This window comes from Hyperolius riggenbachi, chromosome 7 (genome assembly GCF_040937935.1).
Source record: "Hyperolius riggenbachi isolate aHypRig1 chromosome 7, aHypRig1.pri, whole genome shotgun sequence".
NCBI classification, from domain to species: domain Eukaryota; kingdom Metazoa; phylum Chordata; class Amphibia; order Anura; family Hyperoliidae; genus Hyperolius; species Hyperolius riggenbachi.
The window spans coordinates 145281078-145297101 of NC_090652.1; positions in this window are offsets into that span (position 1 = coordinate 145281078).

A 16024-nucleotide genomic window follows, 5' to 3' on the forward strand; every position below is an offset into this window, starting at 1 on the left:
TCAGTCAAGGTAGGACCGAAACCAGGACTGGGCAAAAAAAAATCATCATGACTAGACTTCACAGTTACTGGATTGTCACTAAAAAATGCAGGATTAGACTTAGATGTCTCTGATTCCAGCAAAGTTATTAACAAATCATGTTCAGGGGCATTCACAAAGACAGGACAGGAGAGACAGGAAATAGCAGGATCGAGATAGATGAACGTAACACAGATAAATATACAATAAGTATGTTTTCCTAGCGTATTACAATTACAGCTATCAATGAAACTATTTGTAAGGTCTGACTAACATATGTATATATCGGCAATGAACCGATATATGACATAAGCAGGAACGCTGACTAGGACTGGAGTAATACAGGGAACAGGACTCAGAAGGATTCGCTATCTCTTCGCAGAGATGAACGCAATCCACAAACAGTAACAGAACAGGATTCAGAAGGATTCGTTATCTCTTCGCAGAGATGAACGCAATCCACAAACAGGACCAGGAACAGGATAACTAGCTCAGCACGGGTGTTCACGATACGCGCAAACTACCAAAACGTGCTGGAAAACTGACTAACTGAACACAGGAAATAAACAGTTCGTGTACGTATATATCAGCAACACTGATATATCAACGTAACACGGATACAAGGAAAATAACAAAATGCGCAAGTATGCGTATATATTGGCGATGAACCAATATATGACACAAGACAAGCAAGTAACAACTTCTAGAACAAGAGCAGAACTAGGAGGACTCGCTGACCCCTTCGCAGGAGTCAGCGCAGTCCACACGGACCAGGAACGAGGTGGGGCACGAGCAGAGTAACAGATAGAGTCTGAAACTATGGTAGCCCATGAGACATTGCAGGAAGCAGTTCTTTATACTGAGGTCATCCAATGGGAGCAGACCTGCAGATTCCCACACAAGTGAATGGTAATTAATCACAGGCTGATAGCAGGAAAAGGCAGACAATGATATGCAGCCTGCAGGAAAGGGACTGCCCCTCCACTGCAGCAGACAATGTTTGTTTACACAAGAGCATGTCAAACTGTCATTAATTTCAGAGTGACTGCAGATGGAATCAGCAACTAGTTCAAGTACAAACCAAACTATGCAAGAAAATGCATGTAATGACATCAGAACTGCTTGGGTTACAATACCACTGCAGCCAGCAATAAACGCTGCAGACATGATCATAACAAAGGGTGAGGAAATACATGGACAAGGGGGTGCTGCACGTGAAACTCCGGGCTGCAGAAGGAAATATAGGTTTCCTACATACCATATATGATTGACTTAAAAAAGTCTGCAAAATAAACTAAAGTTATCATTCATTTGTTTTAAAAATTGACAGTTTCCTGTATATTTGATATGGACAGATTGAAATTCATGAAGCTCTGTTGTTGAATAATTTGAACACAAGATGAATAAAGTTGCTGTTAAACGAATTGTTTGGACGGTTATAGTTTGATACTACATGGGCTCAGATTTATGAAATCAATCATTTTGTCCTTACTCACATCACAATGTATGTGGTCAACATTAGGATTAATTTCTGTGTGTCTGTTTTACTGATAGAGATGTGTAATACTTCATTTACTGTACTTTGATCAATATGTTTAGCTCATAGTTTAATATTCACTGCTTGGAAGGTTTGGAGGTCACCAGGGTATGATTTTTGAGATTCCATAATGAAAAAGTTTGAAAAAGCCTGATTTAGAAAGTACATTATTTGAGTAACCAAAATTTTCACTGATATGATTAAAACCTCTATCCAATGACAGTTTTTTTTAATTAGATCTCCCTCCCTCTAATCATATTTTAGAGGGAGGTAACTGAATAAAATGCCTCTAACTACCTGCTGCCACTGACCTGCTAATTAGTGTCCTTCTTTTTCCTGAGTTGTGTCGGGCCACAATGCTTTCTCGAAGGGGAGGTGTGGCCAAGCTGCCACTCACCACTCCTCACTATCAGGACATGGAAGGAGACATGGATTAGCTGCTGTTCAATGTCTCTCCCATACGGGTCAATGAAGGAGAGGAGTCTGGCCAATGGGTGGGGGCAGTATGTGGAAGTGTCTATGAACAGCATCCTCCTTTCTTTCAAGAGACATTGAAAACACAATATTTTACAGGACTCAGTACTAGTCTACAAGCCTTCAATAAGTCAGACTGATATGGATTCTTTAATTATAGGACTGCAATGGGCCCCTCCTTTGGCACATGCACAAACAGCACTTCTGAAGCATGTATGCCAAGAATGCCACTGGCCATGGCTGCTGTACACTGCAGGGTGGGATCGTGGACATATATGGAGCACAGGGTGGGATAGAGCATGCACCAAAGGAGGAGAGCTCATTTGGCTTCCATTCATCTGGCTTCAGTTTGAGCCATGAACAGGGGTCAGAGTGAAGCAACAGAGAGGAACCCAGCAAAACCAGGGCACATGTAATAGATACATTCTCATGTTTACTTTAGGATTTGTTTAGGTCAGTTGAAGTATGGTTTAAGGAGAAACCATGACCAAGAATTGAACTTCATCCCAATCAGTAGCTGATACCACCTTTCCCATGAGAAATCTTTTCCTTTTCACAAACAGATCATCAGAGGGCTCTGTTTGGCTGATATTGTGGTGAAACCCCTCCCACAGTAGGATGTCGAGACCATGGTCCTGACAGTTTCCTGTGTGTGAACCTCATTGCACTGTGGGAAATAACAACTGTTTACAGCTGGATCCAACTGCCAAAACAGCAAGCAGCATCTCCTTCCACTGACATCACCTGCCAGCAGTAAAAATGTCACCATATGGTAAATGTCAGAATGTAAATCAGGGAGAGGAAAAACTGGCATAGACTGGCCCAGACTGACATAAGTGACGGGACCCAGTTCCCAAAGCTGCGGTCAGCAGAGGACGGCGGCGTGGGAGCGATCCAAGCGGATGGGGCTGGAGGAAGCCCTAGGTATGTATAAATTGTCACGGAACAGGTGTGAGAAACGCAGGCGAATCGGGAAGATTTGCGCAGTCAATTTTCTGATCGCTTCTTGGTTAGATTTGCCCAGTCATTGCAGCAACAGAATGACATTCCTTCTTTTAAAAGACAGGTTTTTTCTTCTCCTTTTTCCAAATGGCAGGAAGCTTCAGCAGAAGTGTCCCAGGCACCCAGCAGTGCTAAGGGCCTATCCATCATATAAGTAGCCTGACAGAACCAATTTAAAGGAAGGAGAGTGAGACTCCCCGGCCCCGATCACAGCAGGGAAGTCAACACGTAGCCTGCTGTCCTAGCTTCAAAGAGCCTTCACTTAGAACTGACCTGCTGTATACTCCTAGATGTATATAATATTCCATAAACTGCTATATGTGCCATATTTCCTGTGTTGCCAGGCTGGCCGGCCCTCCAGACTCACAGAGCATGCCGGGCTTTGCCTGGCGCTGGTACTGAAAAAGTTTCAGAACATTCTGAGGAAAGGGATGCCAGTAAGGCAGTTCAAAAGTGCCCTGATGATACCACAGGGGTCCTACCCCTAATGTTTGGTATCAGGGTGCTGGGTAAATCGGGACGGACCTGAAAATGTTAGTAAATCTGCCCTGACCTGTACGGTTCTGTGAGATAGAGCCCATATATGGTTAGATATGATTTTTGGTCCCCAGGGGAAGGGGGAGGACTCATCTCATGTTCTAAGGGGGTGTGTGGTTCCCTCCCTCACTCCCTCCTACTGGATCAGGGGTATAAGAATGGCAGAGGACCCAAAATCAATGTCCTCCACTTTGAACATCATCCTGATTACATCCTTGCCAGCTTGAGGACGTGCTGGCACCTTTTTTGTTTTGACTTTGCTACTGAACTGAACTGAACTGAAACCAAGAACTTTATGAGTTTTCCCAGAAGGACATATTTCCACGAACTCTAAGTATTTTCTCCCTTTTATTTTCATACTGGCTATTAATGTTTCTATAATTGTTGATTTTAATGATTTTCTGTATATATTAATTATTTATATTGCGTTTTAATAAACAACGCTAACGTCATTTGTTTATTCAGCTACCTTGCTAGTCAGCTGAACAAACTGAACCTTGACTTCTGAAGAGTCGCTACTATTGTTGCTAGCTAGACAGAATAGAGTGTGTTTAACCGTTTTATTTGTAGGTCTAGAATCAGCCAGTCAGTGGTCTCCTCTGTCCCATGGTAACAGAGGTGGTGGCAGTTATACCCTGAAATAGTGTGTAATTTGTAATTATCGTAACACACAGGCTCCCTTCTAGTCAGTCTGCTGCCAAAATTCCAGCGGTTTCTGCACACCGATTGCGACCACAGCTTGCATGGTCTGTGTGCTGAAACCGATTGGAAGGCATTGTGCGGTCCGGCCACTAGGGGTCCTGTGACATAAATCTTTTTACTTTTTTCAGCTATGAATCCCTTTGAGGCAATACAAAGAGGTATGTGGATCCAGCATGATCATACCTCTGTTGTTATCTGAGGTAGCTTTGCCTCTGGTTAGGTATACTTTAATGCAAACCTGAACTTTAACTTTCATCTATATGAACCCCATCTGCCATGTTCTACATAATGTGTTTAAATAACATAAGTTTACTAGTGCACAGTGTCATCTCGTCTTGCCTGCCAGAGTGGCAGAATCTGCTTGCCTCTTTCACAGGGACTGTCAGCTCGTTTTTTGGGAATTCTGGAAATTACCTTACCTGCAATGCAGAGCTTCTTGGGTGACATCTCACAGCAGCTCCAGACACCACAGGTTATCTCTACATTTGTGTAATTGTAAATGAAACTGATTTTTTGTTAGCCAGCCTTTGTAATTGCTTTCCTAATAAGCTGATTGATTTAGGGCCGGTTCACACTTGCGGTTTTGCAAAAACCGCACCGGATGTCCGGACCGCACCGGAGCCGGATCGGACCTGAACCGTACGGTTCCTGTCCGGATCCGGTCCGGTTGCATACGGTTTCCGTGCGGTATGAACACGGTTGCGGTCCGGATCCGGATAGTAACAACCTGTATAAAAACAAAAAAAAATGTTGGGGTCTGGGAGGTCAGCAGAAGGGGGACCTGTGGAATCAGGCCCTCTGCTGTTTAGCACTCACCTCCACCTCCGACATGCTGCCAACATCTCCGGATCCGGATCCAGCTGTGCTGCTCCACTCCAAAATGCTTGCCCATGTGTCCCCAGCCAATATCGCCGCAAAAATCCGCATAGGAAGTGGGGTAGAACATCCGGATTTTTTGCCAGTGTGTTGTGCGCTCTCCGGTTCTCATTGGTTTCCATTGGCCGGATGGTGCAGTCCGGCTCCGCCCCGGATACGGCTGCCGGAGGAGCCGGACCCAAAAATAGCGCATGTTGGAACGGACACCGGAGTCCGGATCCGGTCCGGCTCCGGTCCGGACGAAACGGACGCATGTGAACCCTGGCATAGCCTTACATTGCTATGCCGTGCGTCCGTTTCGTCCGGCCAGCATGCGGTGCGGCTCCGGTGCGGCTGCGGCACGGCTATTCCGGATAGCCACCGCTAATGTGAACCGGGCCTTAGAACTTGTTCACATGGGCACCTGGCAGGACAGCTGTCTGCTGCTTATTTAGCCAATGCTAAACACGTATCTGCTAACTCACAGAAAAGCATTCCGCATTGGTGTGCATTAGTTTCCGTTGTTTCATTGTCACATTTTGAGCCCCTAGAGGGACACGAAACTGCTGAACTCAGCTGATGCTGGACGTTACGATGTAGCATCCAGGATGAGATGAGACTATGGCCTCAATTCACTAAGCATTTTAGACTAGTCTACTGATGGTTTTTAGTCTACTGATGGTTTGGACAGTTGCATCAAAGGGGAATTCACTATTACCAAATGCTTTAGACCTGTTTTTAGACCTAGTCTAAAACATTCAGTAATTAGGTCAGTAAAGCATGGAAAATGAACAAAAGATGCAATTCACAAAGGAGTAGCTATGACTGACATCCTTCTCCTCTGATGAGCTCTCAGATACAATTAAACTCCTGCATAATGAATTCAAAAAGTTCCATCCTCACGTCTTAAATTCCTCACAGAATTACTTTACCTACAGAAATCAGCTGGTCTAATCTCTGTCAGAAAAAGTGGGCGTGGTTACTCCTTGTTTGCCTTTGTGAATTGCATCTTTTGATCATTTCCCTTGCTTTACCAACCTAATTACTGAATGTTTTAGACCTGGTCTAAAAACAGGTCTAAAACATTACACAAAACCATCAGTAGACTAAAAACCATCAGTAGACTAGTCTAAACTGCTTAGTGAATTGGGGCCATATGTGATCTAAGTGAATGCTAACTAAGCCAACTGCTGTCAGTTTGAAAAAAAAAAAAAAAAACTCTTCCACCCGTGTGACTGGAATTGAGTACCCTTTTAAACAAAGTTTTTGTGCTGCTGAAAGTTTTTGTGCTTTTTTTTTTCTGCTGAAAACATTGCATTTGTTGCCTGTGTGTACCAGCCGTTAATGCTGAGTATGAGTCAAATTAGATGTTACTTTGTAGAAGCAAGTTTAAAATTCTCTGCATTTAAGATACTTCCTAACCACTCCACAAACCTGTGTCTGATGCTGAATCCAAACCCTGTCTACACATGGCCAGCACTGTACACTGTTTATATTGACTCCTTTTAAGAGGAAAAATCCATACATGATAGAATAGAAATAGACTGTAGACACATGATAGCATATAAAATGTATAAGGAATGTTTTTATTCCATTTACTTTTATTTTTGAGCTAGGCAGAGAGATCAAGATGAAAAGTTTCCACACAATGTTACCCAAATGGCAGTATACAAAATACATCCAGAGTGTTTCTGTTTCTTTTAGTGTTTATTTCAGGGACGGGCTTGATGATCAGTACAGTCACTTATGCTGGAAAAACAGAGGCCTATAGGCCCATATACACGTCTGATTTTTTCGAATGACGGGTCGTTTGAACGTCCCGTTGTTCAGTCGTTCGCCCGCCAAATCGGGCGTGTGTACAGACTGTCGTTCGCGTGATAAGACTGAGTTTGAGCGATCCGCTCAAACTCAGTCTTATCGCGCAAACGACAGTCTGTACACACGCCCGATTTGGCGGGCGAACGACGGGACGTTCAAACGACCGGTCGTTCGAAAAAATCAGACGTGTGTATGGGCCTTAATGGTTCCATGGCTGTTCTCATATCCAGATCCACTGATCTCCTTTTTAATGTGTGCCACTTAAGCCCTTCCCCACTGTTCCAAGTATTGTGTTCCTCCGCCTTCTGTGGTTCCACAGTCTGTTGTTTTCTCCTCTGCTATTCACAAGGTATGAGAAAACTACAGTTTGCATCTCATTTGAGTAGTGTTTTATTTCATTTTGAGTAGTATTGCAGGCTTCAAGCACAGAAGAATACTGTGCAATAGACTGCAGAAAAAAAACACAAATGAAATGCAAATAGCATCAATTTTAAATTCAGGTTAAAGCTAAGTACACACTAAAGGTAGCCATACACTGGTCGATTTGCCATCAGATTCGACCAACAGATAGATCCCTCTCTGATCGAATCTGATCAGAGAGGGATCGTATGGCTACCTTTACTGCAAACAGACTGTGAACCGATTTCAGCCTAAAACCGTTCACAATCTGTTGTGGTGGTGGTGCTGCTGCTGCCGCCGCTCCCCTCCCCCGCCGCATACATTACCTGCTCCGCCGGCGTGACTGCCCCCGGTCACCGCTGCTCCGTCTCCGCTCTGGTCTCCGGCCCCGGCATGCTTTACTTCTTCCTGCCTGGCAGGAAGTTTGAACAGTAGAGCGCCCTCTACTGTTTAAACTTCCTGCCGGGCAGGAGGAACTGAAGCATGCCGGAGACCAGAGCAGAGAAGAAGCAGCGGTGACAGCGGGGGCAGTCACGCCGGCGGAGCAGGTAATATATTGCCTCTCTATTGCGTCGGTCGTCGGACACTCGAACGCTGCTAGCGACGCGCTTCCTACCCGCGGGTGATCGACGGTAATTTTCCGCACGGAGCGATCGTCGGGATCGGACGAAATGGTTAGAAATTCCGCGTGTAGCGCGAACGATTGGCAGCAGATTCGATCCCAGTGATCGAATCTGCTGTCGAAACGGCGGCAAATCGGGCCAGTGTATGGCCAGCTTTAGTAATACTGTCACCCCAGGGATTGAGTCCCAATCCCTGCCAGGCAACAGTTTGGGGCCCAATGTTGTACACAGGAGTCACTAGTCTAGTGGGGCAGAGGGACCATGAGCTGATTGGCCTCCAATGTGCAGGGTAACTGGGGAGAGAACAATGTGTTCTGGGTCGCAGGCATAGAAGCAATAAAGGTCCAGCATGCCAGATCTTTAGATGTCAGGCAAACACTGTACTGTACACACATTGAAGTCACTCGACATTCTTGACCAAGACAGTCTTTATCAGCCCCCACAGCCTAGTTTATTCTAGCCAGTGTACGCAACTTAAATTAAAAAATCACAACTTAATATTGTGAAGTGGTATCCAAATGTGTTAAATTTATTGTGATAACTACTAAATTTTAAACTAACCTCAATACATCAATCCACATGCACCATGCCAATAATGAACTACCGGTATATATACCATAGAAGAAGAAGAATTGGCTATTAAGTGCATGTAGAAAAATATCAAAAAACTTTATCATGACTAATATAAAAAAGCCATAAACAGGACATAACAAATCTCCCCTTTGATAAACCTATAACACTTCCCTTAAATAACCAGTTTGCTGCCTTCACATTGTGGTGCTGCAGTCCCCATAGCCAGAATTTTGCAAGTTTGAATACTGTCCATAGATGTTGAACTTATGCATGTCATGCATGCAGCTAGCATGGCTTTATTAGAGGACATGCATGCTAATATGAATTGTTGTTGTGTTTTACATCAAGGTTGGTCTATGTATAGAGGGACGAGCCTTTGTTATGGCTTTGGGGCGATTCATGGTGGGAACTTCTCCACTATGATCCTCCTCCTCCTGTCACAGCACTGGGGACATGCGGTGTATAATTATAAGGGTTAGTTTCGTTATTAAAGCTTTATAGCAAACATTTATGTTTTGAATCCACTTGTCATATTTATGTGTGGGGGTCTCGGTCTCCATTGTGCGTGTCATCTGGATGCTTTTCTTCTGCACTCCACAGTGGTTCTGGCTTTTTCTAGTGGTGTGGCGCTCTTCAGGAGAAGGGTTATAGGTTTATCAAAGGGTAGATTTGTTATGTCCTTTTTATGTATTTTTCATATTTTTCATAAATAAGTTTTTTGATATTTTTCTACATGTACCAAAGAGCCAAATCTTCTTCTGTGGTAAATATAATCTACTTTGCTAAACACTTATCTCATTCAAATTTCAAACTCTACAATAATACAATGAACATTCCTGTCCAGCAAAATATTTTTACTTATCTTTTGCCTTCTACCTTCTCCTATTAGTCTAAAATTATAGTAAAAGCTCCCAGTGGTGTAGCTAAGGAGCTGTGGGCCCCAGTGCAAGTTTTACAATGGGGCCCCCCAAGCACTCTATACATAACTACTTATACAGCGCACCAAAACCTGCCATTGGCAACTACAGTGTTAGAGGTGCAAGAAGGGGATGGGGAGCAATTTGTTAATGATTACTGCTATTCTAAGCAGCTATAGAAGTGATTATTATGAGCACCAGACCAATAGAGAGCTAATATACTGTAGTTGAGGGAGGGCCCTTCGGGCCCCCGATGCGGTCGCTACCTCTGCAACCCCTATTGCTACGCCCCTGAAAGCTCCTAAATACCATAGTTTTAATTGGAGGAGGGGTAGTCTAAGTGAGCTGGTAGATAGGATTGTCAACATTTGCTTCCGGTCCAGGGGTTGAATACAGCTGTTGTAAATTAGTAACAAAGCCTCTTGCCCTGCTAATTACCATACTCCTGCAGCAAGATGGACATCTGGACAAGCCCATTGCAGCAAATTATATACTGTACTGTTTCTAAGACTTGCTAAGAAGAGCTGTCAGTTTTAAAAATTCTCAGATGACTGCATATTAAAATGGAAATATTATTTTTATAAGATTTAATTCAAGTCAATGGGAACTGTACAAAAAAATAAATAAATCAGGCAGATACTTACCTAAGGAGAGTGAAGGCTCTGGGTCTTATAAAGCCTTCCCACTCCTCTCTCGGCCCCCTTGTTGCAGCGGCAGCTCCCCCGTTTGAATCCCCTGCCGCGTGCTCACACAGATGCAGTACGGAGCCGCCCGTCTTTGGAAGCACTCAAGCTCCTGAAGACTTCCAAAGCCTCCTTCAGTGGCGGAAAGCAGTATTTGTAAACTACAATCAGAGAAAGAACATGTGTGCATCAACCAAGTGAACCTGGCAAATCTGGCTTTGCAAATTTGGCCTATTGGCTAATCACGAGACATTGCTCATGCAAATAAGCATTTGCTTTCGCATGCCTAAATATGCAGGGTCAAAACCAAAAACCGCAAAACAATCGCCCTGCGGGAATTAGTTCATGCTATACAGCACTATCCAGGGGCGCCACGAGGAGGCTTCACATTGCCCCCATACAACCGGGGGGCCGCAGGGGTCCCAGGCACTCTCACCGCCTGGAACCCACACAGCGGCACCCCGGAGGCGGAGGCTGGGGGGTGCAGGCGATCTCCCCAGCGTGGCCAGCGCCGGGCAGAGCCGCCCGCACACACCTCCCAAGATTAAAAACAGGCACTTACCTCAACGTCCATTGCGTTCTGCTGTATGCGCATAACCTGGGCGTGACACATAAGGGGCGGACAGGCGCAAATAGCCTGCTCCAGGGCTCTCACCTCCTAAAACAAGCCACTCACTACCTGCCCTCAGAAAAAAGAAATGCAATGCTAACTACAATCAGAGAAAGAACATGTGTGCATCAACCAAGTGAACCTGGCAAATCTGGCTTTGCAAATTTGGCCTATTGGCTAATCACGAGACATTGCTCATGCAAATAAGCATTTGCTTTCGCATGCCTAAATATGCAGGGTCAAAACCAAAAACCGCAAAACAATCGCCCTGCGGGAATTAGTTCATGCTATACAGCACTATCCAGGGGCGCCACGAGGAGGCTTCCCATTGCCCCCATACAACCGGGGGGCCGCAGGGGTCCCAGGCACTCTCACCGCCTGGAACCCACACAGCGGCACCCCGGAGGCGGCCACGCTGGGGAGATCGCCTGCACCCCCTGGCCTCCACCTCCGGGGTGCCGCTGTGTGGGTTCCAGGCGGTGAGAGTGCCTGGGACCCCCGCGGCCCCCCGGTTGTATGGGGGCAATGGGAAGCCTCCTCGTGGCGCCCCTGGATAGTGCTGTATAGCATGAACTAATTCCCGCAGGGCGATTGTTTTGCGGTTTTTGGTTTTGACCCTGCATATTTAGGCATGCGAAAGCAAATGCTTATTTGCATGAGCAATGTCTCGTGATTAGCCAATAGGCCAAATTTGCAAAGCCAGATTAGTCAGGTCCACTTGGTTGATGCACACATGCTTTTTCTCTGATTATAGTTAGCATTGCAATTCTTTCTTCTGAGGGCAGGTAGTGAGTGGCTTGTTTTAGGAGGTGAGAGCCCTGGAGCAGGCTAATTGCGCCTGTCCGCCCCTTATGTGTCGCGCCCAGGTTATGCGCATATAGCAGAACGCAATGGACGTTGAGGTAAGTGCCTGTTTTTAATCCTGGGAGGTGTGTGCGGGCGGCTCTTCCCGGCGCTGGCCACGCTGGGGAGATCGCCTGCACCCCCTGGCCTCCACCTCCGGGGTGCCGCTGTCTGGGTTCCAGGCGGTGAGAGTGCCTGGGACCCCCGCGGCCCCCCGGTTGTATGGGGGCAATGGGAAGCCTCCTCGTGGCGCCCCTGGATAGTGCTGTATAGCATGAACTAATTCCCGCAGGGCGATTGTTTTGCGGTTTTTGGTTTTGACCCTGCATATTTAGGCATGCGAAAGCAAATGCTTATTTGCATGAGCAATGTCTCGTGATTAGCCAATAGGCCAAATTTGCAAAGCCAGATTAGTCAGGTCCACTTGGTTGATGCACACATGCTTTTTCTCTGATTATAGTTAGCATTGCAATTCTTTCTTCTGAGGGCAGGTAGTGAGTGGCTTGTTTTAGGAGGTGAGAGCCCTGGAGCAGGCTAATTGCGCCTGTCCGCCCCTTATGTGTCGCGCCCAGGTTATGCGCATATAGCAGAACGCAATGGACGTTGAGGTAAGTGCCTGTTTTTAATCCTGGGAGGTGTGTGCGGGCGGCTCTTCCCGGCGCTGGCCACGCTGGGGAGATCGCCTGCACCCCCTGGCCTCCACCTCCGGGGTGCCGCTGTGTGGGTTCCAGGCGGTGAGAGTGCCTGGGACCCCCGCGGCCCCCCGGTTGTATGGGGGCAATGGGAAGCCTCCTCGTGGCGCCCCTGGATAGTGCTGTATAGCATGAACTAATTCCCGCAGGGCGATTGTTTTGCGGTTTTTGGTTTTGACCCTGCATATTTAGGCATGCGAAAGCAAATGCTTATTTGCATGAGCAATGTCTCGTGATTAGCCAATAGGCCAAATTTGCAAAGCCAGATTAGTCAGGTCCACTTGGTTGATGCACACATGATTTTTCTCTGATTATAGTTAGGAAAGCAGTATTTGACCAATTTGGTTGAATGCTGCTACCAGGAGAGCCAGCACTGGAACAAGATATCTGTGAGTGGAGCGGGAAGGCTCTATAGGACCCAGAGCCTTCCCCTGGCTGATTTTTTGTCTTATATACAGTTCCCATGAAAGTGGAATTTATATACCGTATTTTTCGGACTATAAGACGCACTTTTTCTCCTCCAAAAGTGGGGGGGAAAGTCACTGCGTCTTATAGTCCGAATACAGGGAGTCCTCGACATACGAACGCCCGCCGATACTAAACGCCGCCTCGCCACGATGTCGGGGACTCCCTGTAATGTCCCCAGTGTCCTCCTGCACTGCTCCTAGTTACCGGCAGCAGCCGCGTGTTTATCTTTCATTAGTTTATAATTAGCCGCGCCCCCCCGCCCGTGCACATTAATTAGCATATAATCGCCTGCCTCCCCCGCCGAGTAAAGTAATCAGCATTCAATAACCTGGCTCGTGCAAAGTAATTAGCTGCAGGCATCACTCACCTGACCTGACACTGGAAGCCCGCGATGAAAAGCTGCTCCTCTCGCTCGTTCCTCCCCCCTTGTGATGGTCGTGTATGTAATGACGCGACCAGGAAGTGTCGGCACAAGGGGGGAGGAACGAGCGAGAGGAGCAGCTTTTCATCGCGGGCTTCCAGTGTCAGGTCAGGTGAGTGATGCCTTTGCACGAGCCAGGTTATTGAATGCTGATTACGGTACTTTACTCGGCGGGGGAGGCTGGCGATTATATGCTAATTAATGTACACGGGCGGGGGGGGGCGCGGCTAATTATAGACTAATAAAAGATAAACACGCGGCTGCTGCCGGTAACTAGGAGCAGTGCAGGAGGACACTGGGGACATTATAGGGAGTCCCCGACATCGCGGCGAGGCGGCATTTAGTATCGGCGGGCGTTCCTTCATTACATACGCGACCATCACAAGGGGGAAGGAACGAGCGAGACGAGCAGCTTTTCATCGCGGGCTTCCAGTGTCAGGTCAGGTGAGTGATGCCTGCAGCTAATTACTTTGCACGGGCCAGGTTATTGAATGCTGATTACTTTACTCGGCGGGGGGAGGGCAGGTGATTATATGCTAATTAATGTACACGGGCGGGCGATTGTATGCTAATTACTGTACACGGGTGGGAGGGGGGAGTTGATTAAATGCTAATTACTGAACATGGCGGGGGGGCATTGAACGCATATTTACAAAACACTGGGAGATACAGAGATGCAAGGCAAGGCTACTTACAATACACAAGGGACTATACAAGGCTAATTACCATATAAGGGCGAGATATGCTAAATACCATACAGCGGGGCAGATGCAATACTAATTAACTAATTACCATACATGGGGCAGATGCAAGGCTAACTACCTTACACAGGGGAGATACATGCACCTAATTACCAGGGGTGAGATGCACCTGACTGTTGGACAAGAGGAGGACAACAAAGGGGACAGGAGGACACAAGGGTGACAGAAGGAGGATATAATAATTGGGGGAGAACATCTACAAGACACCCCGGACCATGGATGCACCAGGTTCAGTATATTTTTTTTTTCTTTGGTTTTTGACCTCTAAACTTAGGTGCGTCTTATAGTCCGGTGCGTCTTATAGTCCGAAAAATACGGTATATATAAGCGCTTTGAGTCCTATGGGAGAAAAGCGCTATAGAAATGTTATTGTATTGTATTGTATATTCAAAGTGGGATTATACTCCCAAAACTAACATTTCAGTAACTACTCTTAGTTATGTAAAAGAACATTTTTACGTTTATGTTGCTAGGCTTTCGTATCGGTTCTCTTCCCTATAGTGTCACATTTCTGTTGTGCCATGTCTTCTTATGTCCCCAGTTCATCTATTCCTCTTCATTTATGGCATTATCCTTCAGCCGTCTGTATATAATATCAGATTGCACCAGATACTGTATAAGGCCTCTTGCACACTGCACGCGATTCCGATTCAGATTCCGCTTTTTAATCAGTTTTTACATCAGATTCAGATTCCGATTTGCAGTGTGCAGGGAGCAAACTGCAAATCAGAATCTGAATCGGATGTAAAAACTGATTAAAAAGCGGAATCTGAATCGGAATCGCGTGCAGTGTGCAAGAGGCCTTAGGAAGGCTAGGATTACGCTAAAAACATATGCCTTTTTAAGGTATGCACTTTAATCCATGTGTTGTCATGTTGTAATTCACAAGCTGTCATGCGCTTTTGTATGTATTGCGTCCACAATGCACCAAAAATGCATTCTGCAAAAACTTTCAACTATTATGCATATATGTTTTCCTCAGGCGGTAGCCAGGCTTAATGCAGAACCACGCTAGAGCTACTAGGACTAGAAAGTAATCCACACAGAACTGAAAATGAACAATTCTCACCTTGCTTACTGCTACTATACTAACATACTGTCCTTGACTTGTAATATACATACTGTCTGTCCTTGTATTGTTTTTATTTGTGTTTGTTAGGCAAGTGCCAAGACAAATTCCTTGTAGGTGCAAACTTACTTGGCGAAATGCCTTAGATCCCTTAGACTCTTCCCATTTCTCTTTGCATCCCCTCATTCCACCACTGGGCCCCCATTCAAATCTCCCACTAGCTGCATCTTCGGGTCTTCGAGTACTTCTGAAGGTGAGCAACTTGTGTGTGCGCAGTACGGAGCCATGTGTCTTTGGGAGTATTTGGAGACCCGAGTACTTTTTTAACATTCAAGTCAGATGCTGGAACTAGGGGCCGGTGGTGGAACGAGGGGACGGAGAGAGGAATGAGAAGGCGGGATCCAGAGCCTTCCCTCCTCTTACAGTAGGTGAGTATTTAACTTTTTTTTTTAGGATGTTACAGTTGTTCCTAAAATGTGCATGTAACTCATATTTTTTTGATTGTCAGGGATCTGCAACCTTCCAGCTGGCAGGTGGGAATACTGGAAAACGTTTTACTCTCAGACTCTCAAACAAAACATATGGCAATGTAGCACAGGGTCTTACCTGGTGGTCTAGTGAAAAATAGTACGGACGTAGCGTGTTAAAAAAATATCATTTGCAAATGTGAATACACAGTTACTTTTTATGACTTGAACTTTAAAACCTAAAAGCATATCAAATGATAACCATGACATATGCAAACGTTTTGACACCCTAGTAAATCAGTATTAAGTAAATCCCTATTGGCACATACCACAACTTGTAAATGTCTTTTGGTATAAAGTGAAAAATTCTTTCAGTTCTTGTTCTAGGGATTTTTGGCTAGTCTTCCATGCAGATCATGTCTAATTCTGAGATAATCTTAGGCCTGCTTGCATGCACAATATGTTTAAGATCTATCCGCAGATGTTTAATGATGTCAGGGAACTGTGAGGGCCATTCCAAAACCTTCAGCTTGCTTTCAAGTAGCTCATGGTGGA